Source organism: Sturnus vulgaris, chromosome Z, assembly GCF_052056855.1.
Source record: "Sturnus vulgaris isolate bStuVul1 chromosome Z, bStuVul1.hap1, whole genome shotgun sequence".
Classification (NCBI taxonomy): domain Eukaryota; kingdom Metazoa; phylum Chordata; class Aves; order Passeriformes; family Sturnidae; genus Sturnus; species Sturnus vulgaris.
In genome coordinates this window covers 13,051,497-13,076,390 of record NC_142283.1, presented here as the reverse complement: position 1 = coordinate 13,076,390, position 24,894 = coordinate 13,051,497, and the positions used below count along the sequence as shown (strand labels likewise).

General features: G+C 36.5%; 1 long non-coding RNA gene across 5 annotated transcripts in view; it reads left to right on the top strand.

The window, feature by feature from the left end:
• LOC148219683 (uncharacterized) overlaps window positions 1–23,667 on the top strand; it is a 143,386-nt gene extending 119,719 nt beyond the window's left edge. For 2 of the 5 annotated variants that reach the window (XR_015799411.1, XR_015799412.1), the window contains 4 exons: window positions 16,190–16,368; window positions 19,486–19,543; window positions 20,142–22,745; window positions 23,021–23,667. This is a non-coding gene — a long non-coding RNA (uncharacterized LOC148219683). The remainder of the gene's footprint in view (window positions 1–16,189; window positions 16,369–19,485; window positions 19,544–20,141; window positions 22,746–23,020) is intronic. The other 3 variants (XR_015799415.1, XR_015799414.1, XR_015799413.1) reach the window with 2 other exon arrangements.
• The last annotated feature ends 1,227 nt before the right edge of the window (window positions 23,668–24,894 follow it).

The following is a 24,894-nucleotide window of genomic DNA, read 5'->3' as shown; positions in this document are numbered from 1 at the left end:
GTAAATATAAATCTCCAAATTTACATTAGAGAGGTTAATCAGAGGTGGTGTGAGCATTTCTACTCCTTTTCAGATGAACTAGATAGCATTTGTATCTTCAACATGAGAAGCAATATCAGCCTCCTCCCACCTAAAGGTAGTGACCTGATTGCATAGGTGCTCCAAATTATCCTTTACACTAGTGTTGGAAAAACCTCAGAACCAATGGAATGTGACTATTCCTTCTTCCTTTTGGTCTCTGTGAAGAAATTAATAACTGAGCTTAAAGTCACAGTGTTTTGGTCTGAGACAGAGGGAAGAATTCACTCCTGTTCGTTGCTCAGGGTCTGTGATTATCAGCAACAAAGCTGTTGTGCTCCACTATAGCACAAAACACTGCTCATTTGAATTTAATGAGTCTGAATTTGCACTGAAGGGGAGGGAAGCAGAAGGAGCAGCACTCACAGCTGGAATCAGCTGAGGGGCACTTCAAGAAACTATTCCTCCTCAGCTGTAGCTACTTGTATCCTGGCTTCTGACACAGGTGCCTGGCTGGAGCAGCATGAAAGGATTTTAACAGATGTTCACACCTCAAGTTTGAGAGTGAATTTGGTGTGCTTAGAGGTGAGCTATGGTTAAGCTGGAGTTTGTGACCTTAGCTGCTTTCCTGTGCTGGTGCAGCTCCTGATTCTCCTTATCCCACACAGCCTGGAGCATGCAGTGTTGCTTGAGGCTGATCCTCCTCCCAGGTCATGCATGGGCTTGATGGATGCTGCTGCTCCAACACTGTTGCTGCCTCCTTTTGTAGAACTGCAAAAGGACAATGGAAAATATAAAATGGCAAAAATGCAGGGATCTGGATAAGGACCCATCCTCTGAAAGACTATCTGAGCTGTTAACAACTTTCTTCGGAAGAAGGGAGAAGTTCTCATTAATGACCAAAAATTATTCTATATAGCAGAGAGACCAAAAAGGAACATTGTAGTTGTTTTGACTCATTCTTTTTAATGCTTTAGCACTGAACAAGGAGTCAGACAAGTTATCTTCTGCCAGATTCTGAAATTAAAACAAAAACCCCAATTCAAACCTAAATAATAGCCCATGGACTCTGCCAGTTTCCTACCTCTAAATATATGTGAATATATGTGTAAATATGTGTGAATTTAAGACACAAATTAGAAACTAAACATTTCTAGTTTTCTCATAGTGAACTAAGGAAATAGCAAAAGTTCTGGACAGAAAAAAAAAAAAACTTTGAAGTGAGAATGTGATATTATTACTGAAAATAGATAATGGTTACTGCAGACCCTGGCAGTATTTTCACACTTGGATTTTTAAAATATTTGTACTACTTTGAAAGCTTGAAAAGCATACTCTAATGAAAAGTCTGGTGAAATAATCAACCGGTATGCACTGCCAAAATGCTCAGACAGATTGACCTGAAGCTTTTCAAGCATTGCAGCAAACTAATATATGGTATGTAAATGACTTGGAAACTGAATCCAGAATCTTACTGTGAACACTCAGCCCCACAGTAGCTCTGCCAAAACCTAAAGCGATTTTAGAACTATTAGTTAGTGCAGAGCTGAAGAACCTCTCCCAATTGTTCAGAAAAAATATGAGAGTGAAAGGGAAAAAAAATACAAAAGCTCTGACAAAGCAACTGTACAAATACAGTTTGGACATTAAGACAATAGGGACAAATAGAATCATAGAGTCACAGACTCCTTTAGGTTGGAAAAAACTCTTAAGATCAAATCCAGCTTTAAACCTAAACCTAAGGAAACTGATCCAGGTGCATGATTTTGCACATGGACGTGCTGAACTTCATGAGATTTACACAGGCCCCTCTCATGCCCATCACATCCCTCTGGGTGACAACACAGCCCTCCAGCATGCCCACCACACCACACAGTTTGTGTAACAATCTTGTTAGAATTGTACTTACCCTTTCCATTCACACAAATGTCCCAGAATTCAGCTGTCACTGCATCACAACTGAGAGCACCAGCCTTACAGTAAAGCTGTTCTGACTGTTAAAAAACACTAATGTTACCAAAATCAAAATAAAATGTATGATCTGTCATATCTGAATTAAGAGTCAGTGTCATAGAAAGTCTTGTCATAATGCTTGATGTGAAGATATGGCCTCTAGTCCCAAAAATATCACGGTCAGCAAAGAGGAGAGAAGTAACCAAGAAAAATGAATCAGTCAAGGGTCAAAGCCTGTAACAACCAAGAAGCTAAGCCTCTGAAAACTAAAAACTTGGTAGTTTAGAAGCACGAATTGTCTACAACGTATAAATAACACACCAGGCACTGTAAGGCAGAAGAGCAATCCTTTTAAAGGAAGGAAGAAATTTGTTTTATTTCCAAGCTAGTTAAGATGTATCTAATTACATTAAAACAAAAATATAAATGGAATGATAGAATCTGAAGTACATGTGTAAGTTATGATAATCATGTTGAATTTTGTTATCTTGTTTGACTTTTGTTATCTTGTGAAAATATGATGGAAAGCAAGTGAAGAGTAATAGCTTTTCAGCTGAGGTAAATATCAGGTCTGGAATGAAAAGCAAGTTTACAGATCACTAGCTAGGAATGGTGTCCCAGGACTGAGGAATAATACGTTCAATGTTGCACTACTAGGACTTGCACTTCTCATTAACACTTATACGTCAAATAAAGAAGTGACTCCTTTTTGCAGGAGGTCAGACTTGTACCTAAATCAATTAGAAATTTTCACTTTCTGTTGAGAAGCTAAAAAAGGAGTGTAGTGTAAATTATTATGTAGAATATGACCACTCTACAGCCAGCAGTTGCACCATAGGGGAACACGAGGAGAAAATGTTACTACTAAGTGCAGAAATCTTACTCAAAACAAAAACATGATTTTTGCACGATATAGTCTTTTAGTTAGTGTTTTCCAAATGTCAGGCGAGTTATGTCAAAGTTTTCTTTCCTGAGGTTTCTGACTTTTCTTGCAGGAGGTAATATCGCCTAAGCTCCCTTCTCGTCCTCAACATGGCTCATTTAATGAATGTATTAGGTTTAAAATAATAATGCTTATTAACTTCTAGTTGTACAGTGGCTCAAGACAAACAGTTGACAGAATGCCCACGCAAGGAGCAGGTGCTTGCTAAAAAATTTCTTCTGTATATCTTAAAAAACTGCCAAGAAAAACACAGGTCTGAGGGTCCTACAAGGAGGGCCTTTTTATTACTGTTTTTTAAATAAAATACTGCATGTCTTTATATTGACAAGCTCTCCTATCTTACAGCAATTCATGCCAAAACACAACAAAAATTTACGTTTTCACCAAATGAAGTCTGATACTATGAAATTTTGTTCTGGTTCTTCATATTGAGGAGGAATCTTTTATCCACAGATAATGACTATTAAGAGTATAAATGTACTTAACTGCTGAAAATCATCTAATACAGAAATCTGGTTTTGGTTTCTCACAGGTAGAATTCTTATAGTCCCAGGTGACATTCCAAATGTGCTCTTTTAATTTCTTCTAAATATGCTTCTTTGATATAATTGGAATTGAAATACAGAGTATGTCTAGATAACTCTGTATCTGAACTTTTTTCACATTGCAAAGCAGTATTTCATACTTAGAAGCTTGGCTACAGAGAGATTCTTCCAATAATTTTCTGTTGTGTGAGTATTGGGCAGACAACAGATTAAGTGATAAATATAACCTACTTCATCTGTGATAGGAATCATATAATTCAAATAAACTATTTTTACAAAGAGTTGATTATAAACTTATCATTTCACAAAGAGTGAGTCACCACTGCATGTAATGATAGAGACATCACTGAGATAATTTCAGTCCATGTTCCCTGCCACTTTTCACTTTTTTATCCATCTTTCTGAAAACAATCCAGGCAGCTGGTAATATCTGCTAAGGATTAGCACCAACAACACCACAGTTGTAGGTGTTAAGATATCAATTCTTTGTTTCTATTTAAAATCATAATATGTATCTTGCTGAAAAATATTCAGATTTTATTGCCACATGAAAACCAATTCTCTTCAAAGAAACCTGCATAATTCTGTTAGTTTTAGTGTGCTGAATACTTCACACGGAACTGCAAATATATGAATGTCCAAGGAATTAGAATTTTCCTAGAGGAGTTATTAGTGGACAACTCTACTTAAATTTCAAGATTATACTCTGTTTAGTATAGCAAATCCACTCTTCAGTTCTTATAATGGAATGAGAGCTAGCTGCCCACATTTGTATGCTCACTGGCTTAATTCAGCTAATTATTGCCAATCTTCAGTCATCAGTAGGGGTGGAACAAAAGTAAAGCCTCACGTCCCTCAGTGTGCCTGTCTTTAGTGAACAAGATTCTGAATAACAAGGCAAAGCACAAGCAATTTCTAACTTCAGTGACTGCTGCTCTGAAATTTGCAGGCAGATAATTCACCAAAGATGCTGTTTTCTCTAGGAATGTTAGGAAGCCTTCCTTTAACTCCATAGAATCCTTCTGCTGGAAGGCAAAAATGGAAACACTTTCCTGAGTTGGTTGAGTTGTACAGAAGGAGTCACGGGGAGTGGGGGCCATTGTTCTCAAAGATCAATGAAGTTGCTCCCTCTGCATTTAATCAGTAAAAAATGCACATTCCTCATACAAATGGTGAATAACCTTAGCCTGCTTTCATGGAAACTATCAGATTTTTATCAGAGTTCAAGATTAATCACAGCTGGGGCTCTCCCACAGTGGTTTAATTTGTTGTCAGAAACCAGGTTCACCACATCTGAGCTGATCAAACAACACTTACCTGGTGGCTACAGGAATTAAAACATCCGTCTAGTGTAAATTTTGTAGATAATGATTTTGCCCCGTTGGTGACTTCCATGTGCTGATTTGGTCATGAAAACATCCAAATATCCCAGTGCACAGTTACCTGATAGAGAGAAGGAATATCTGAGTGCTGCACATCTAGAAAATTCCTTACAGTTCTGGTGGTGAATGTCTACACTTTTAAAGAGAAATTTCCAAGTGTAAGCAAGAAACAGAATTCTTCTACTTGATTGTTACATAGTATATAGATAAACACCTTGCAGCAACAAGAAATGTTGACCAATAGATGAATTTTTATTTGTCACATGGTATGAGTTCTACATTTGGCACATTTAATTTCTATTTTTAATTTTTAATTTTTATTTTTATTTTTTGTTTATATATTTTCATTCTGGTGTTCATACATTTTGTAGTTACCGTTTGTTGAGGCTATAAAGAAATGAAGAGCAATGACAAGTGTAAATTTGCCTGTTCAGTACTGAAAAATTTGGGCTATACCTGCATTTCTCCCATCTTTATGGGGTCTGAATAGTCATCTGATGACACTTCAATTAAATTATATTGCTGTTATAAAATATGTATCATGTGGGACAGCTCATACATGTTTTATCAAAGTTTCAGATTGCTTAAAATGAAAGCTAAACCTTTGAGTATTGTGCCAGGCAAATAATAGGTGACTTGAATACCAGTTCTTATGTCTCTTTTTTATGTCATTCTCTCTGGTCCTGTTATTATTTTTTAACAAACTACAGACAGGTATCTGTTGATGAGTAGCAGTTTCCAAATCACCACATCAATTCAATCATTTGATGAAATTCTCAGTTGAAATGGCTTGATTTTGTGCAATCTCCTTCTCCTGCCCCAAGATCCTTCAAGTCAACCCTTTTCCTCCTTTAGGATGGCCTGGGGCTCAAACTCAGAAATGTTCTGGTGATTGGGTGGGACCACATCCCCCTGAGGTAAAAGAACAGGCACACACACCAAAGTCTCTAACTGTGCCTTGTCTGCTAGCTGCATTCAGGACAATCTGTTGCACTTGGGGCTGTGGGCATCAGATAGAGCTGTCCTCATCACTGTCACAGCTGGAAGACAAAGCTGGTTCTTCTGATTTTACTAATAATCTATGTTTTACTATAATAATCTAGCTCAAGCCCTGAGGTTGGAAGCCTGTCTCTTTGTCCTCTTCATACAAGAGAGTAAGGAAGGAATTTGCCTCCAAATCTCTGAGTCTCTGCAATATTTTGAACTCCAGTCTCATGGCTGGATTACTCCCATTAAGCCAAGGCACTCAACATGAATAATGCAACTCAGTGAAAAAAAAGCAAAGGTTCCTGACCCTCTGTTCTTTGCTTGAGGAGTACCCCAGCATTGGACTTTTGGCACACAATGTCCCTATTATTTACTCAAGATTTTGTTATAAATTTGTGGTTTTGTTATAAATCTGTTTCCCAGAACAAGAGAACGGAGTCTCTGCTACTCTTTGCAGCAGGTTACAGTGCCAGATGTTTTCCTACTTCACCCCATGCCTCTTGCACTGCCACCTTCTCCCCACCAAGTCTAAAGAGACCCATTATGTGAATATATTTAGGCAGCCTTACCTTGCCCTGCATCATTTCAATGTCAAAGTATTATCAATTTATATGTTGACCAAATGTTAACTCAGTTTTTAAAGCTTTATTTATGTTTCATTTAATCTGAATGAACAATTTATTCATATATGAGGAGAGAAAAGACATGAAAATAAAAAGGATTATAAATTCCTATAATTCTTAACTAAGTGGTGTGAAAAGAAAGCTTTTAAGATTGATGTAACCTTGAATTAATGGAATCTCACCTTGAAAGCTCACCCATTTTATCCGAAAATAGGCTGTTTGCTTATGGGCTCAATGACAAGAGGCTCTCCAAACTAGATAGTGTTTAAGCATAAGCACATCCTCAAAGAAATTGTCTGAAACACATCCAATTTAGTGTCTCAAGAAAGAATTCATCTCTGCATGGATGCTTACTGGCAATTTCGCTATGAGGTTCATACTAACTATGTTAGTGTGCTGTCATTCTCAAAGTTCACATTTTGCCATATACAAAATGTAGACATAATTTAAAATATGACCATGTTTTCCTGATAGCAATGCATAAAGTAAAGCAAGAATATGTTGTCTCCCAAATACCCAAACTTAGACACAGATTGAGTAATCTTTAATAGTAAAGGGCAATATAATGCCTCACTGCACCCAGCCGTTTCAGAGAAATATTGTATCTCGTTAGGTATCTGTGGAGTGGCTTGGGTTGAAGAGACCTGTAAAGGTCATTAGATTCAACTAGATCAGATTGCTCAGTGTCCCCATCCTATCTGACCTTGAATGCTTCCAGGGATGGGGCATCAGCCAGCTCTGTGGGCATCCTGTGCTAGTGTTTCACCTCATTGTAAAAAAATGTCTTCCTTACACCTGGATAGTCTGAATCTACCCACTTCTAACTTAAAACCATTACTTCTTGTTATGGCAGGTCTTGCTAAGGAGCTTGTTCCCATCTTTCTTGTAAACACCCTTTTGTACTAGAAGAAAATCCACTATGCAATCTGGAGAGAATTACTGTGCAGTCGCCTTCACTCTTCACTCTCCAGGCAGCTCTTCTTGTTCCTGGGGGGAAGGGATGCTCACTTTATAATCCTATCCTATGTTGATTTCCTAGTGAATGTTAGAGGAGTTTTGATAGAAATAGTAACAGTCCTTTTTACAAGAAGCTTATGAATCTTCTGCTTTCCTCTGAAACCACACTGACTGGTGATAAAACCAGGTACATTCCAGCCATCAATTTTCACATTCACTCCCTCTCTCTGGACATTTCTGTAGGTATATGCCTTTGATGCTATGATTTCATTTTTCATCTCCCTTTGTAGCTTTGACTAATTCCGTTAAGGACTATTGTCCCAGAAAAAAGAAATACTGTTACATAAAATGTTATGGTTTCTCCCTGAACAAAGCTAATAAAACCGTATTGGTGTTCAGTGGAAGCCTAGGTCTTTAAACAGGCTAATTCCAAATTCACCCCAGAGATCTATTTTCAGATTAAGAGTTCAGATTTGAAATTATATTAGAGCCACACTAAAATTACAGGAATGAAATATTCAGCTGAAGTCAACTAATGCTATTGACTTCTCAGTGCTGTTCAGAAGTCTGCTTGTGAGCTTCTGATTCTGCCTCTTTGTCCACTGACTTTTATTCTGATAGCATAAAAAGATGTCAAAAACGGAACAGCCAATGGAAACTGGATTTATGGAGAAATCTTATAAACTCTCAGTTGGCATTTTATGCCTTAATCTCGAGGAAGATTGCTTGTCACTTTCACCACCAGTATATTGAAGCTAGGACATTGAATTATAAAATGTCATCATATTGTATCCTTTTCTCACAGATAAACATTTCCATAGAAGAGAAAAGAGAACATACAGCAAAAAATAACTTTCCTTCATATCATTACTGATGAAGAAAGATTGATAAAGGATTAACAGCCGCATATATATATTTGTAGGTAGGAACTGGTGGAGAAGAGCTGGCATATTTAAATTATGTTCTAATAATAATCTAATGCTCTAGGATTTTATGCAATAGTGTCCTTGCACTTATCATTTGAGGGGGATTTGCTCCTCTCCTCTCCTCTCCTCTCCTCTCCTCTCCTCTCCTCTCCTCTCCTCTCCTCTCCTCTCCTCTCCTCTCCTCTCCTCTCCTCTCCTCTCCTCTCCTCTCCTCTCCTCTCCTCTCCTCTCCTCTCCTCTCCTCTCCTCTCCTCTCCTCTCCTCTCCTCTCCTCTCCTCTCCTCTCCTCTCCTCTCCTCTCCTCTCCTCTCCTCTCCTCTCCTCTCCTCTCCTCTCCTCTCCTCTCCTCTCCTCTCCTCTCCTCTCCTCTCCTCTCCTCTCCTCTCCTCTCCTCTCCTCTCCTCTCCTCTCCTCTCCTCTTTAAAAAAAACCTTCTCAGACAAATTTCACCTCTTTAGGAAAAGAATCTACTGTCCCTGAGAATTGGAGATATCCCTTCATTTCTATGCATATGGTATAAGAATTCAAAATATCATGTTTCCAAAGACTTTGTCTCAGGAAAAAAATTGGGAGCTATTGTGATATTTCCACAAGGCAACCTTTTATGAAATAGACTCCCCTGTTACTGATCTTGACCTTCAACTCAGAGAAGTACACTGTAAATATAAAATATGGATATGTTGTGTGGAGAAATGATGGGTCCCATCTGGAGATATAAAATTATTTTTGTACAGCTTTTATCTTTAAACCAAACAGGTTAGCTAGTAGCTTCTCCTTTCTAAACCTCTTGACAATCCTCTCACAGATTACCCTCTAGTTTCTACCAATTGTGCATGCATTTTTACATATTTTAATTCTTTTAACAAATGAGTATGTGATTCAAATTATTCCTTCTCTTCAAATCCAAGTAGCCAAAACACTCAGACCTCTCGATGCTCCTAATATGTGAACTTGCTCAGTGTTTCACCTTGCAACTTTATAACAAATAAGGGGGAAAAACATACTCTCATTTTTAGAAGTTCTGTAGAAAGCCTAGAGAAAAAAAATTATAAATCAGAAGCCATTCTCTGTACACTAAGGGGAAAAAAAGCTCAGAAAAACAAAATGTCCTCAATGTCCAATTTTAACCAAGGGACTAAATGTAACAAATGGCATTGAAAGACATAACTAGTTTACTTTAGATGTAAACCATAAATTCATATTGACTGCACAAACCAAATTTAATTCCAATACTCAAAATCATTACCATGCCAACAGGGTTTGATTTCATCTGGGTGGAGATAGCACCACCACCTGTTATCAGAACCATCCAAAGGATAGTGTGACTGTGGTGTGAAGTTTTTGGAACGTAGACTTTCTTGGAGCTGTATTTTCTCAGGGTACAGACTCCAGAGGAGGGTGGCATTGGTTTAAAAAGATACATGGCCTGACTGGCTGAACCCAAAGCTTTTTATGGTCAGGTTCTGGCGTCTTACTTTCAAGATAAAGCTGTTCTTGTCTGCAAGAAATCTCTTAAATCAAATACTGCTCTTACTGGGTAAATGCCAGAGAAATAAATGAAACCTATAAATACAGCCACGGTAGAGCACATCCAGGCTCCCAAACATCAAAAATGGCATGCAATTCATACACAATATGCCCACTGTAATGACTTCTAATTAGGTACTCTATCTTTCTTCGCTGTTAGATTTCATGAATCTCTGCATGGTATCAAGGCTGGGAAAATTCCAATATCCCCTGCCAAATTTCTTCTGGATGAACCTATTGCATTAAATTACCGAGTTTTCATAAGAATGTAGTAGAGTTCCTTTTTTGCTAACACATTTTTTTAAAGTCTTGCTGCATCAGTAGCTTTTATATGTAATGTTAATAAGAGATGAATAATTGCTAAAACAACTCACAACAAATTGAAGTCATCTCGTTAATTTGTTTTGTAAAGATAATATTAATATTTTGGTCTGAAATACTGGTTATGTAACATAAAGGATTTCCTATCAGGAATGCTCGATACTATTAGTCTTTTCCAGAGTTACCCCTTAAAGATAATTAGAGAAATGTTTCCATTCTCCTCTGCTCCCACTTCTGCAAATCCAAATTCTGACAAGATTCACATGGTATGCAGTATTATTCAATTTTGTTTAGGAGTGGAGTAGAATGAGAGCTGCAGTAGACCTTGTATGTGGATTTACAGAAGATAATATCCTGCTTTCTACATTTCTTGATTCTAAATCAATTATGTTTCTCACTTGGTGTTTATCCTGAGTACCTGAATGGACATGTTGTAACCTGTGGCATCTTACCACTGCTTTGCTGTCTATAGACGAGATTAAATAGAATTTAGAGTATCACAGCCCAAAGACTTCTGGAGTTCAGGAAGAATGCCAGCTTTAACCTAAGGAAATAATGGCTTAGCCTTAGGACTCTCATGCTCTTGGGGTCAATATGTGCAGAATAATGTTACATTTTTTTATTTTTCAGATACATGAAAGCTATAGTTTATATGATGAATAGTAATTAAAGTATTTCACCCTGATTGTTTCATATAGAACTAAAACCCATAAATACTTTCAAAACTTTTTAAAAATATTTTTCAACAGGAAAAAAATGTCATGGTGGTGATTATTAAAAATAAAAACTTGATGATCCAATGTTTATAATGAGATTTTCTATAGCAAATACAAATGAAAACGAATGCTTTTTATTTTTTCTTTTAATGAATTGATTAGATATAAGCTGCATGGCATTTTCAGTGAAAACAAACCCCAGGTTTTTCACAGAATGAAAGTTTGTCCCCCACACTCACTATTAGGAGCAAGTTTTTAACACCCTTCTAGCTTTCCATCAGAGAACAGAATTCTCTTCATTAGCTCAGGAAATTAAAGAGTCCCCATTATCTGAGAAAGTGGTTCAAGATCAGACACAAGTGTATTCCTCCATTGTTCTTCTTCATGAGCTATTAGGAAGATAAATTTTCCCCTTCTTCCTCTGTTTCCAGATTTGGGACTTTGAAATTATCTGAATTTCCTGTCTTCTATTGCCAGTTTGCATTTTCACAACTTGCTTAAAGCAAAGCTGTTGGGGAAAGCAGTTTACCAGACAACATCACAGCACAAATGCTGATAATGGGAACTTCACATCTTCTTTTGACAGGGCAGTTATGTCAGTTCACTATTCAGTGGAACAAAACCTATTTGTCTCCGTGACTGTATCTGTAAAACAAATTCAAAAATCAATCCTTAGAAAGGCTTAAATATTTTAGCATATTTCTTTATAATTCATGTTTCTGCGGAGAGTGCAGTTGCCTTATTTTTTATTTATATTTTTATTACAGGTTGATAATCTACTGCATTACATGAAAATGATTTCAAGTATTTCAAAATCAGATCTTTTCAGAGCTAAGTCCCATTCCGTGACACTTGGTACTCCTACTTGATATTCTCCTGTGATCTTTTGCATGTCTGCTGAGTTCCTTGCCTGAGAATTTTTTCTGGGGCCGGGTGTTACTCAGTAAGAACTAAGTGCCAAGGAGTAAAAAGGATGACAGTCTTTTCCATGTCTGTTAACCACTCAGGATTCAGTGACGCAAGCTTCAGTGGAACGAAACAGACAAGTTCCAGCTAAAGTCTGGAAGTAGTTTTCCGAGAAAACTGACTGTCAGCATGGCGTACTGAACAGACAGTCCTCAAACTCCACTCCGCTGTAGAAGTTCATGTCCACTTGCGTTTAAAGTTTCAAAATTAAACATTGTGATCCCTGTTCTGGTATTGCTGCTGATTTTCATACAAATATTGCAGGCTTTAAGCACAAATAAATTGTAGTTGAACTGCTGAACTCCCTTTCTGAACACCTGTGAGACTTCCCAGCTTCAGGAGTGAGAGGTCAGGGTGGTTTGAGGTGTGATATATTTTTGGTGAAGATGTGACAAATATAATAAGTAGATGAATGCTAATTCAGGCCATCATATTTAATTAGGGTATCAAGACTGGAATGAAGTCTTCACTCTGAAAATGAGCTCTCATGATCAAAGTAGAGCTACCTTATTTAAATAATTTAAACTAAGATCAATTTTAATCAAAGTTGATATTGAGTATTGCATATGAAAATTACTACTTTTTCCTTTCAATTTTGATATTACCATGTAAATGAGCAATTGCCTTGTTTAGTTATGTGGCATCTGGCTGGTAATATTTCTTTAGGGAGGAAAAATTTGAAATAATATCTACTTAAGGGTGACAGCATAGCTAACATCCTCCGTGTAGAAGCCAGAAATCTGCCTTTTTATTTTTCCAGGTATATATTCTATTCAGTTTAAAATAGTGTCTGATTCCAAATGCTTTATTTTTTTCTATTACTGAATCTAAAAATTATATATTTAGAGAAATTAGGGGATAACAATGTGGTCAAATTATATTAGACATTAATTAGGTTAAATTATATAAGTTTCTTGTAATTTTTTTTTTCTTCAGTGAGGAAAAAGATTCACAGATCCGTTAATGTGCAAACCTGGAAGAGCTCATGGATAAATGTACATGGAGATATGCATTCATATGCAGATATTTGCATACCCAGAAGCACACCTGATGTCACAAAATGAATGCAAAACTCTTTATTTGGTTTAATTAAAAAAAAGACATGCATACAGAAATGCACACACTTTTTTACTGGAGTCACTGATGACACCACAGCCATGGAACATTTTCTAGTGAACAGATTCACACCAGGTCATGCCTGTAGATTTAAAGCTGTAACCCTTCGAGGGTCAAAGTGTGTTTTTGTCCTGTTTATCCATCAGGAAATCCTAATACATAAACTTGTCTTCTTGCTGTGTCAACACAAGAAAAGAAACCTGAGCTGACCTGTTCAGCTGATTGTAAACCACCATCCTATCTCTCAGGTAGAACTGAATCCCAAAAGTCATTGTTGGCAACTTATTTCTTTGTATCTTCTAACCTTCATGTTCTGTTCTAGTTCACTCTCTCTGGACATTTAATACTTTGAGTGGTTGAAACTTTCTGAAGGCCACTGAATTATTTTCTCCAATATGTCATAGTAATGAATATTCAGGCAAAATTTCCAGTTCACCTCAGTACAGACCCTGGAAAACAAGGGAGAGCAGTTATGCCTAACAAATTGATGCCTGATCCATTCTTTTCTGCCTCATCCAGGCACTGAAGGGTGAAACACAGAGCTTTGTTTTTATTCTCAGTTTTATAATTTTCAAAACTTGAGAGTTTCTTAGTGAGGAAAGATTATTTCTTTTGATCACTCTTAACCATTTCGGCAAAAGATTTTGTGTCCTGTCAAGCATCCCATAAAAATGAGCCTGTGTGTACACTCCATTATTGCTTCTTCTAACTGATCTGTTTGTACTAAACAACAGTAGGAGAATGGTTGGTTCTCCTCAGCCCAGTGTAAAATACCCCGTTGCCCAATTTCTCCCATCTCTTACTAAAACAAAGCTTCAAACATGAGCTAAAGTAATTCTTGCTAGTGAGTCTTAAGAAATGTGAGCTTACAGCATGGAGGCCCAAATGCTGAATTTCTTGGACTGAAACCTGAGAAAAACTTCAGGTTCAGGTTCTATTCTTCAGGTTCCAAAGTTACAGAGTTTCAGTGCAGGAAAATAAGTTGTCTTTTTATTTTAGAATTTTTTTTTCCAGAAAAAGTAGCAGTAATAGTACAAATGTTTGTTTATTTATATATAGATATATATATATAGATATATATAATTTATATTGTGAAAACCTCAGCCTGCTTGTCATGTCAAACATGACTGCTTGTCATGTCAAACATATTCATCGTGATCATAACACTGTTTTTATTTCATAGACAATATTCTTGCTTATGATGTCTCCCCTAACATGGTTTAGCTAGAAAAAGCCTATTTTAGCAGTTCCTCATTCTAAATAATTTCTTAGTAAAATTGTTGACAACAAATATGTTCTGTATTAAAAGTGCTTAAAGTCCAACCAGCAAAATAAATTAGCCAGAGTTATTACATACGTCTATATACAGTAACAAACAATAACCCCTATCAATAACGAAACAAAAATACCTCCTATCAGTCCTGAAAATTAAGAATTTTCACTATGCTTCAGATGATAATAGTGGATAGAAGAATTAATCTTGAGTTTATTACTCAGAGATTAATCTAAAATATTGTCCTCACTGAGAAGAAGTGATTTTCCAGAAGACTGCATACTGTTGTCTTGGCTTTATGTAAGTAAACTATCACCATAATGGCAATATTTCAAAATCGGTCCTAATAAGAGGTAATGAAAGTAAAGAACACCCTCATTCAAATGTGAACAGAAATAAGCAACATCCTCTCAAGACCTGGCGTTTTTCAAAATGCAACAGAAAATGGCTTTATAAGGAGAAGACAGAGTGGGAAAGAGAGGGGAAAATGATGACAAGGTTAATGTTAAGCAGAATATGCCTTTTCTTGTTTCATCTGAAAAATATGGATTTTTTCAAAGCTGAGCAGAAACCCCCATCTAATCTTCCTGTAGAGACTGAAGAGCTAAACTGGAGTCACCAATTTGCTTCCTAACCCCTTACGTTTCGGGAGTGATTGAGACATTTTTTGCTGCTTGTGATAGTCATGATTCCTCACACAATTTCTCAGTGTATTTAGATGCACAGTAGGAAGGTTCACACATCTGACTAGGTACAAAGAATCAATTTACAGCAAAAGGAAACATCAGATATTGGCACTTAAGCACCACAGCGGTAGATAACTTGGAAATACCTCAAGTAAATTGGAAAGACCTAAAGCTTTAAAACAGTGGATGAAAAAGAATATAACTTCAGAGGTAATGTGCCTTTGGTTTTGACAGGTACTTGAGTAAATTTTAATCATATTAGACTGAGACTAAAAAATATATATACATGGCTCCTTTCCTGTAGAATTTGTGTGTTTAAAAAGAGCTAATCATAAACTATCAGCCAGAAAGTTTTACTAATGACACAAAAGATTTTTTTATAGCAATGCTAACATGAAGGGGCTCTGTTACAGAATTTTGGAAGACCTGAGTTTATTTTGCTCTTTTCTCCCTTACGTTGTGTTGTGTGCAACATAAGTAAGTCTATGTCTTCCTTAGGTTTCATATTTCATAAATTTTTGCTCTCTTTACCTAATTAATCCTTCCTCTGTACTTAGACATCATAGAAAAATTAATAAATTACATCCATCCTGAAAATAAAAAGACCAGTACAGTCTTCTGTAAAGTTGATTTTAATTTTTTGATCTGGTGTTAAAGCAAAATTTCCCTTAAAACTTGCTACAAAATTGATTGTTTATAAAAGAACAAGTGTCGTTTCTTTAAAGGCTGGAAATGTGTTTTCCCTTTTCTGAGTACTTCAGGAATATAATAGATAGAGCTACACTGAGAAGCACACAGAAAAGATTTATAAGCAGACTTATCCTTTTATGTGAACCCACTAAAAGCATGGAGTATGACTCACCAAATACCCCTGAAATTGCCTGGATATGATAAAATATCATTTCACTACAGGATAAAGTGTTCCACTTAAAGTGCAAGTCCAGGCTCTAGGGAAATATTGACAAAGTGGAGTTATTATGAACTAAAACTTCTTTCTAGAAAACTGGGCAGATATACCAGTGATCCTAAGAGCAGTACCTGCTTCACTCATGGCAGAAATAGCACATATCAGAGAATACATTATTTGTACATAACAAGGCCTGTAAATGCATTTTATAAAAGAAAACCATAAAATATTGAGAATCACAGTGCAGGACTGAGGAAAAAACCTAGTTTCCCAGATGTATTTTCTTGTGCCAAGAAGAGCGTAAAATGGACATGATTCTTCACTGGGAATATTCTCTTTCTAGCAGGACTCTTTAGCTCAGGACAACTGGAGTAACCTGTGCCAGCATTCAGCCTCCAGATTAGGTGGACTACCTGCATGAAGAGGGGATGGAGAGCTGTGACTGCAGTGCCCTCAGCTACAGTCACTTTATTCTTCACAGAGCAGGCAGGAGATGAAGTGTCCATTTCTTTTCTTTTGGAGGTAAGAAATCTGAAAGGAAAAAAGGAGCACAATATCAGAATGAATGTCAGAGTTTTCTTTATTAGAAAGGGAGAATCAGGTCTAGTGTTTTGAAAAACGTTGAATTTAAAAGATATGGTCTAATGGTAAAACAGTACAGGGGTCATCTCACTTCTTGTTAATTTACCATGAGGGAAAAGAGCTTCCTCATGCAGGCACCCACCATTCTCTGCCTAAAGATGCACTGGTGGATTTAAGCCTATGTGGGATGAAGACCTATGGGTGTATACCAGTTGCATCTAGCTTGTGACTAAACAAAAAAAAAAGGGACCCTTATTAAAAAAAAATCAACAGGCAAAATTAAAGTAAAGCAAAATTAAACGCACTGGGTAAACAATAGAGATGTCTGATGAAAGATGAGCCAACAGTGATAAGCTGCTTAAAAATACATTACAAATATACCTGTTTAAGTAAAGGTGCACAATTTGCCATTTCTCAGATCTCACCATTTCCAAACATGGCTCCGATTTCTTGCTTTGCATTTCTAATCATACAAATTTCTGATTTGTGTCTTCTATATAGGGAAGTGGACTTGTAATACACTACTGCCTGGGGGCAGGTTTTTAGAGCAACCAGACAGGCTTTTATTTCCCAGTGGTTGCCTCTAAGCTCCTATCTGCCACTTTTCAGAACTGCTGTTTTCAATTATGCAAACTGGAACTGCTATCACCCTTCAAAGCCTTGTCAAAATACGTGCTGGAGGAGTTAGAGGCCGTACACACGGCTCTGTACTTTTCTCAAATGCCACACTGGATCCATATGCACGTGTTGGACATCTAACAGCTGCTACACTTTGATTCTCTCTCCTCAATGCATCATGAATATTAAAACCTAATAATTTAAAGCTCAATGCAGTGTCCATTCAGACCAAAGCATCCGGACGAGCACTACCATTAACAGTAAGCTCATTTGTTTCCCCTGAGTGTTGTAATCCACCTTCTGCCTCTTAGATGGTGAGTGCATGCCCAGGAGATATTAGTGAAATAAGTGATATGCTCTGTATTGACACATGAGCATGCCCACTCCACTGTGATTCCAGAGGCTCCATCAGCTCCCCATCCTCACCATCCATGCACGAATCCAAGGCTGCAAAGAGGAGGTGGGGGGGACTTCAAGAACTGCTTTCAGTGACATCTTATCTCTTTTGGCCAAAACACCAGAGTTCAGTAACACCTTTGAGCTCTCTCACAGGAGTTGAAGGAGCTGTCTTGTGTTTGCAAAGTGAACACACGATTCTCATTACAGGGCCAGGAAAGGAAAAAGTAACTGTTCTTCCCTTCACGGTATAAAAATCCTACCATAGTGTGGGGAAGAGATCTCTTGTCTCAATGGAGAGCAAAGATAGAAATATTGGGGTCATGGAGGTTCTTGATACTCTGATAGTTAATTGCTAGTCAAAAGAATGGAAGGATTAGATTTAAAAGATGTTAATAGATTGAAACTGTTAAAACCTTTTAAAATTTCATTAATCTGTAACTTGTAATTTTGACAGGATTGTTGTTTAAAGTATCCATTTTATGCTGAAATTCCTAAAATCATGAAGGTACAAAACATTTTATATCTAATTTGAATAGACACAATCTATATTTAACAATTTGTTATAATTCAAATATTAGTGGACACTTATTCAAATATCAACATTAAATTTTAATTTTCCTAGAGTTAATTGTTTTAAAAACAGTTTCTAATCCTTTGCAATGCCCTCATTATTATTTAATAAGTTTTGAATTTGTATAAAGAAGAAACTTGCAAATTTATGTTTTGCAAATTTATATTTCACAAATTTTTGCCAATACTGCAGTTTTCCTTTGAACCAAATTGTAATAAATTTCTAGTTTGTATTTCTCAAATTATTGATAAAATGCTTCACAGATACAAATCAGGACCACTTCTAGGACCATCATTTCAACTGCAGGATTTTCGTGTTACAGAGTAATATTGTGACTTATATTTTATTGTTTAACCTGAATTCTCTCAACATTCCAAGTAAATTTTAGAAAACCCCCAGACACCTTCCTGAATCAAAAGGTATCCAGGCACCTTCAGTTCCAAGATAATAATTTAAGTTGTAAATTTAACGTTCCTTTGTCTTCATTTTTTATTAGTTCCTTCTCTTATTTCAGTAGGTTTCCCATGACCTGACCCACAGCTGTCTCATAATTTTAAGCATTTTTCGGAATTCCAAGAAAATAATCTGAGTTTTGTTGAAAGCCTCTTCTGAATTGCTAGTCTTATGTTTTTTCCCAGTTGTTATTACAGAAGCAGTCCAGCAGCTTGCCATGTTCCAAACATCTCTATCCTCTATCTCCAAAGGAAAACTTCGGAGAGAACAAGCTGCTGAAGGAGTTTGATTACTTTCCCACCCTGAAATCTTTTGCTGTAGCTTTTGTTTTTAAGAGTTTTGTTTAAAAAAACAAAAAACAACGCGTCAAGGAGGTCTCTTCCAATTAGAATTTAGGCAGTGGCCCGTCCTTAATTCTATCTGGAAGGGAAATTGTTAATAAACTCTGGTGTTTTCTGCATCAAAATAATATTTGAGTTGTTTTAACTTGGCAATTTGACCCTCATTTGATGCTCATTATCTGGAGATGATAATTTAATTCCTCATTGAATCAAGGCTTGTCAGCTGTTTGCAGACTCTGGGGTGATGACATAATGTTTTCAGCATTCATAATTACCTAATTTTATAAATGTATGTCTATAATTTAAAATATTATTGATTATTGTATTTAAATTATCCCTGATTGTAAGTTTCTAGTTTTACTGCATATATCGTTTTGTATTGTTCTTTTCATATTCACTATGAAATTTATGTGTGCTGTTTTTTAAGATCAACAAAAGGAAGATTGACACAGGCAACACTACGGATAAGATTGAGTGAAGTCTTGTATGTTTATAATTTTTTGAACAGTTCTTTTGCAGAACCTGAACCACCAATCTCCAGGCACTTTTCCAACATCACACAGGCAAAATTAAAATAAAATCCTTCAGTTTTAATTACAAATAAAAAACCAGGGAAAATTGAAGGTCCATTTCCTCTAATAACTTGGAGCAAAGAATTTGTTTGTATTTTCACAGGTGGATTCCAGCAAAGAACGTGAAATCCTATCAGATGTAAGAAAACATTAATCATTCTGTAAGTAAAAAGCAGGCACACAGACGTGAATTGCACAGGGATTTCAACTTGTACCTGACGTCTTGTGTTTTACCTGCTGAAGATTGTGAACTTTAGGTTTTTTAATCTGGGAATCAGTATTATTGTGGAATTTTTGTCAGGTGATAGCTTAAGAGAAATATGGGGTTGAATTATATGTTAAGCTTTTGCTTTGTTTGCTTTTAGTAGTACAGATTTACCAATTAGCCAACTTAAAGTAAATGTTTAAGTAACTTTAGCTAAAGTATTATGTCTGTCCAACACAACCCCAGAATCACCCTTTTTCACTTGTTTAGTTAGTGTGCCAAATTTAGTTATACAGGGAAAAATCAAGTTTTAGTTAAAGATGTTTCTCCTTTTCATGCTATATATAGAAATCAGACCTTTGGTGTAATCATACTTGTTTAGTTCAGTGTGCATTTAATAATATCTCTTTACAAATACCACGGGGAATGTTTTTTATTTGTGGAAATAGAGTTTGGCCCACTATCCTTGTAGTTACACTGTTAATGCAAATCTGTGTGCTTTGGTAGCCACTTGTTACTGGCTGAGGCAGGTGAAACTCTGCTTTGATAACCAGGTGAAAGGAGCAGGGCTGGCAAAGACCCTCATGAAATAGTCAAGACCAAGACTGGATTGGCCTCTGTTTGCCACCAAGAAGATCTTATGGCTCTGCTGTTGGCTGCAACCCAGTAGGGTTGAGGGGTGGGGACACAAGCCACGCCAGACCTTGATGAGAGGGATGCCTTCTCTGCTACCAGAGGGCCATCCAGGAGGGAAGGACAGACCAAACAGCTTGAGGATGGTGTGATGAAGTCACAGAATGGTTGAGGTTGGATGGTTTGTTTGATGGGTGGAATTTGACATCACGGGTGAAAAAGTTTTTGGAAGTACGTTTATATATTTTTCTCATCATAATTGTGGTGCTAATCATGATGCTTTGTTTCCTCCAATGCATTCAAGAGATGATTAATAAAGATGTTAAGGGAATTTATATGGTTCAAAGAAGAGGGAGAGATGCTGGAGTGTGTAAAACAGGGGTCTCACTGGGTTCCTCAGAGAGAGATCAGAATGCAGGAATCAAATTAAAATCTGTAGATAAATTAAAGCACATTAAGCCACTCAGACATGAAACAGAGGAGTAAGCTTTAGTTATAAGTAACTAAGGGTGTGCTTTAAGTGCCTGAAAGAGCAAAAACCTTAGAATCTGGGGTAAAAAAAAAGCTTCAAAAACAAGCTTTAAAAACAAGCTTCAGTGAGAGCTCAAAAACATAGTTCTAGACATAATAAACATATAGTAAGAATATTGCTTACATCCTTTACATAGAACAGATAGGCTATATGTGCAAGTTAAGTGTAAACTTTCGTACTATAGAACTAGAATTCTAATATGTTTGGAAGAAATGCTTCATGTTTTTAGCTCGTTGGGTAATTTGTAAATAAAAATCCATGTACTGGAATAAGAGCTCTCTCTCTCCCTCTCTCTCCCTCTCTCACCACCATCATCACCTCCCAGAAGAAGAGAGGAGCTGCTGCTGCAATTTCTGCCTCTGCTCAGGACTCTGTACCAGGCTGCAGCTTCTGCTTCTAATGGGGACTCTATAGCAGAAAGCTTTTCCTAGGGACTTTAACACTTGGGACTCTGTCTCTGAGATTGAGGTGCTCCTGTAACAAACAACTTTGCAGCAACCAACAACTGCTCTTGCCCATTTTGAAGACCTAGACCCACGACAATCTTGACATCAAGGTAACCATGTCATGTGTTCCTGGACATGACTTTTGAATTTATTTTTACAAAATTTATTTTATCTTTTGGTGTGGCCTCTGAAATTTGTTGATATGAGGCAATTTATTCTATATATATTTTAATGTAAATAAATTACACATTCTGTAATAAAGAGTTTTGAATTGTTTTTAGTTATAATAACAGAATAAAGAACAGACTGAAGGATAATTCTTAAATAAAGCTACCAATTTTACCATCTCATTATCTGAACAAATTAACAAGTTTCTCAGACCCACCTTACCTAGAATGGACATTTTTTGTTCTTTAGGCTATTCTCCTGCAACACTCACTTTGGTGTTGTTCAGCATCACTGTTTTACTGGTATTCCTTTCTTAAGTAGTGAATTTTGAAGGATTAATCATGACAGAAGGTTATACTATGTTATCTATTTTTCCCTGTCATTTCACCTCTTTAACTTTCCTACTATTTTTTCCATGCTGCCATGTACAATGGAGAGGCAATGGCGATTGTCCTGTGGAATAGAGATGGTCCAAAGGAAGACCCTAGTGGAAACATTTTTAACAAAAAAAATGTACCTGAAATGAGATTGTGGGAGAAGCAGGAGGAGCAGAATGCATGGAGGGAGCACAGAACTTGTGCTACTGAAAAGGCCTGTCTCTTTCCAGAGGTACTCCCTGTGTATTTGCATCACTTCTGATTTTTCTATCTCACAGGTCGAAGTTTCATATAAATATCTCATTGCTTTGAATCTGTAAAAATCCTTCTGGAATCTCCTCAGTTCCTGCCATTTACTGACATATATGCACTTAGCAATCTTTCACAACTACATGAAATACAAATGGCATTCAGTATGTCTGGACAAGCAACCATAAAGTAATTTTGGTAATTTAGTCAGTATTTTATGATATTAAATGCAGACACCTGGAATAGACAGATATGTTGATATTGTAGAATATTTGGAGATATTTTTTTAAGCGCACTACACCCCACTTCTTCAGTCCAGATTTCTTCTACTAAAGGATTTTCTCAGGGAAATTTTGAGTGAAATAGGGACACAAAATACAACTGATAATTCGGCCACATTCAAGATGTGGTGAAACTTCTGACACAAAGCCAAATTTCTTTTGTCTTATAATTTATATACAGCCAAAATAAGGGCTATCAAGTTTTTTCATTTCTGATTGTTTTATCTTGAATCTGCATTCTCAAAAGTTTCTGAGCTAGAGGTAGTAGTACTAGAAAGAAATACTGTGGTACACTGTGCCAGCACAGAAAGGCAAGATGAGATGCAAGATGCCAAAAAAGCAGAAGCAGGAGGATTTCAGCTGTCTATGCAGGATTAGGACGTTGCCCAGACTCTTCCGCCTGTCAACAATAATGAAATTGAGTTCCACACTGAAGATAATTGCCCAAAGTCATTCTCCAGCCACAGGGAAGGTAAGATTAATAAAGAGCATTTGCTATAATTCTGCAACCAATTTATGTAATGGAACACATAGTAAATAACCACATATAGCACAAGGATTTATCATAGTAAATTTATGCATCCATTTGTTCAATGTGTGCTAAAACAACCATTTGTATGAATCAGAGTGGTTCTCTTTGTGTCCTTTTTTATCTGTTAAATTAAAAATTATTGTTATTGATGGGTTTTGTTGTTGTCATTGTTGTTGACCTTTTCTCCTTTGAGTTTTTGTTTGGTTTTTTTTTAGACACCAAAATGACAGTGACACAAGCAAACTTCCCAGCAGCCGAAAAACAGCCACAGAGAAAAACGTTTTCCACAGAGCCTCCATTGCTGCCTGTTGCAGCTGGAAGATTATTTGAACAAGATATTCACAAGGACTAAAGCCCTATTGCAATTACACTGCATGTATCCCCAAACCATGTAGTTAGATTTGAAACAAAACAGCACTGTCACACTAGAGACAGAAAATTGCTGTGTCCTAAAAGTCTGATCTGGAATTATCTTCTTAAAAAGAGGGTCTAATATGGAGGGACATAAGTCTTCTAAGTGATACAGAAAGCAATCAGCTGGATATGGTAAAACACTAAAACAAAGGATTCATTTTGAATACTGAAAAAGTAAAAGAACATAAAATGTAGCTACGTTTATTGAATACCATTTAAAGAAAGAGAATTACTATATTAAGTTTATCTTTCATTCCATGTCCATCTGATCCAGTGCAAAAATAAATTCTTTCGCCTACTCATCTGTTTCATTAGGCCGCTCTGTCATGATATGGTACACAGTATTTGGTTTTCCACATCAGTAGCATTACTATGTATATTTTGCAGGAGATTCATTCTCTTAGATTATATGTCGCTGCAAATAAAATTATTTAAGTGTGCCAGCTAATTTCCTGTGTCTTTTTTTATGCCATTCCACCTCTCTTCTGTGAGGTGACATTTTTCATTACAGTTTATTTTCCAGTGGTTGGTAGCCTGTATAGCTCAAAGCTCAGATTACAGTCTAAAAATAGTGTAACCAGACTGCATCTATTGTTACTTAATAGGTACCTGAAATATCAATCTGAGCTTTCCTCACACTTCCTCCTCAGGCATTTTACACATGATCACTGAATTATACAACCAACTTTAATTTAGAGTGGCTTTGTTCTACCTCCATATATATATAACGTGAATAAAATGATGAAAACTAGATACTGAGATCTATAAATGAATAAATTCTCTGATAATATATGTTGAAAAGAACTGAGATCAATCTTTTCCTCTTTTTTTCCACTGACTTCATCTTTATACAGTGAATACTTACACAGTAGCCCAAAGCAGCTCTGATAAGTTTTGAACAAAGGACTGAGAAAATGATTTGTCTCTTCGTATTACATTCCTTATACCAGAAAAGATCCCACCAGCAGTCATTGCAAAGTAGATTCGGAAATAAAAAGAACCTTTTATTGGCCTATGAAGAGCAATAATCATGTTTTCATCCTGAATAAGAAGTCTTTCTGATTATTATGATACAAGGAAAACTATTATAATAAGTAGATGTTGACTTCTGTTGAGATGCATATCATTATTTATTGATGGAATGCATTAATGTGGAACAAGGGGAAGACAAAGTCAATATTTATGATGAGGAAAAAATAAACGGATGTTCAGTGAAACAAGCCATTAGATCCTCAGTCAGGAAGACAATCCTCCTCTGGTGCATGTAAGACAGATACATAAATCTCATAACTTCCTTGAAGTCAAAATGTTAAATATAAATATAGAAGCTCTACGAAGTTTATATTTGCTGTTAGTTTATCCCAAGCTGTCTTAGTAGTTCAATATTTTCCTATTTTTAGATATTAAGTTAAAATTATCAGATCATAGACTCATAAAGTCAAAAGGACATTAAGACTATTGAATCCAACCATAAATCTGACACTGAAATTCCTTCCACTAGACCACGTCCCTGAGTACCACATCCAAAAATCTCTTAAATACCTCAAGTGACAGCAACTCTGCCATTTCCCTGGGCAGCCTGATTCTGGGCTTGACCACCTTTCTATAAAAATATTTTGCCTAATACCCACTGCAAACTTCCCCTGGTGCTGGAGGCCTTTTGGTTTTCTCCTGT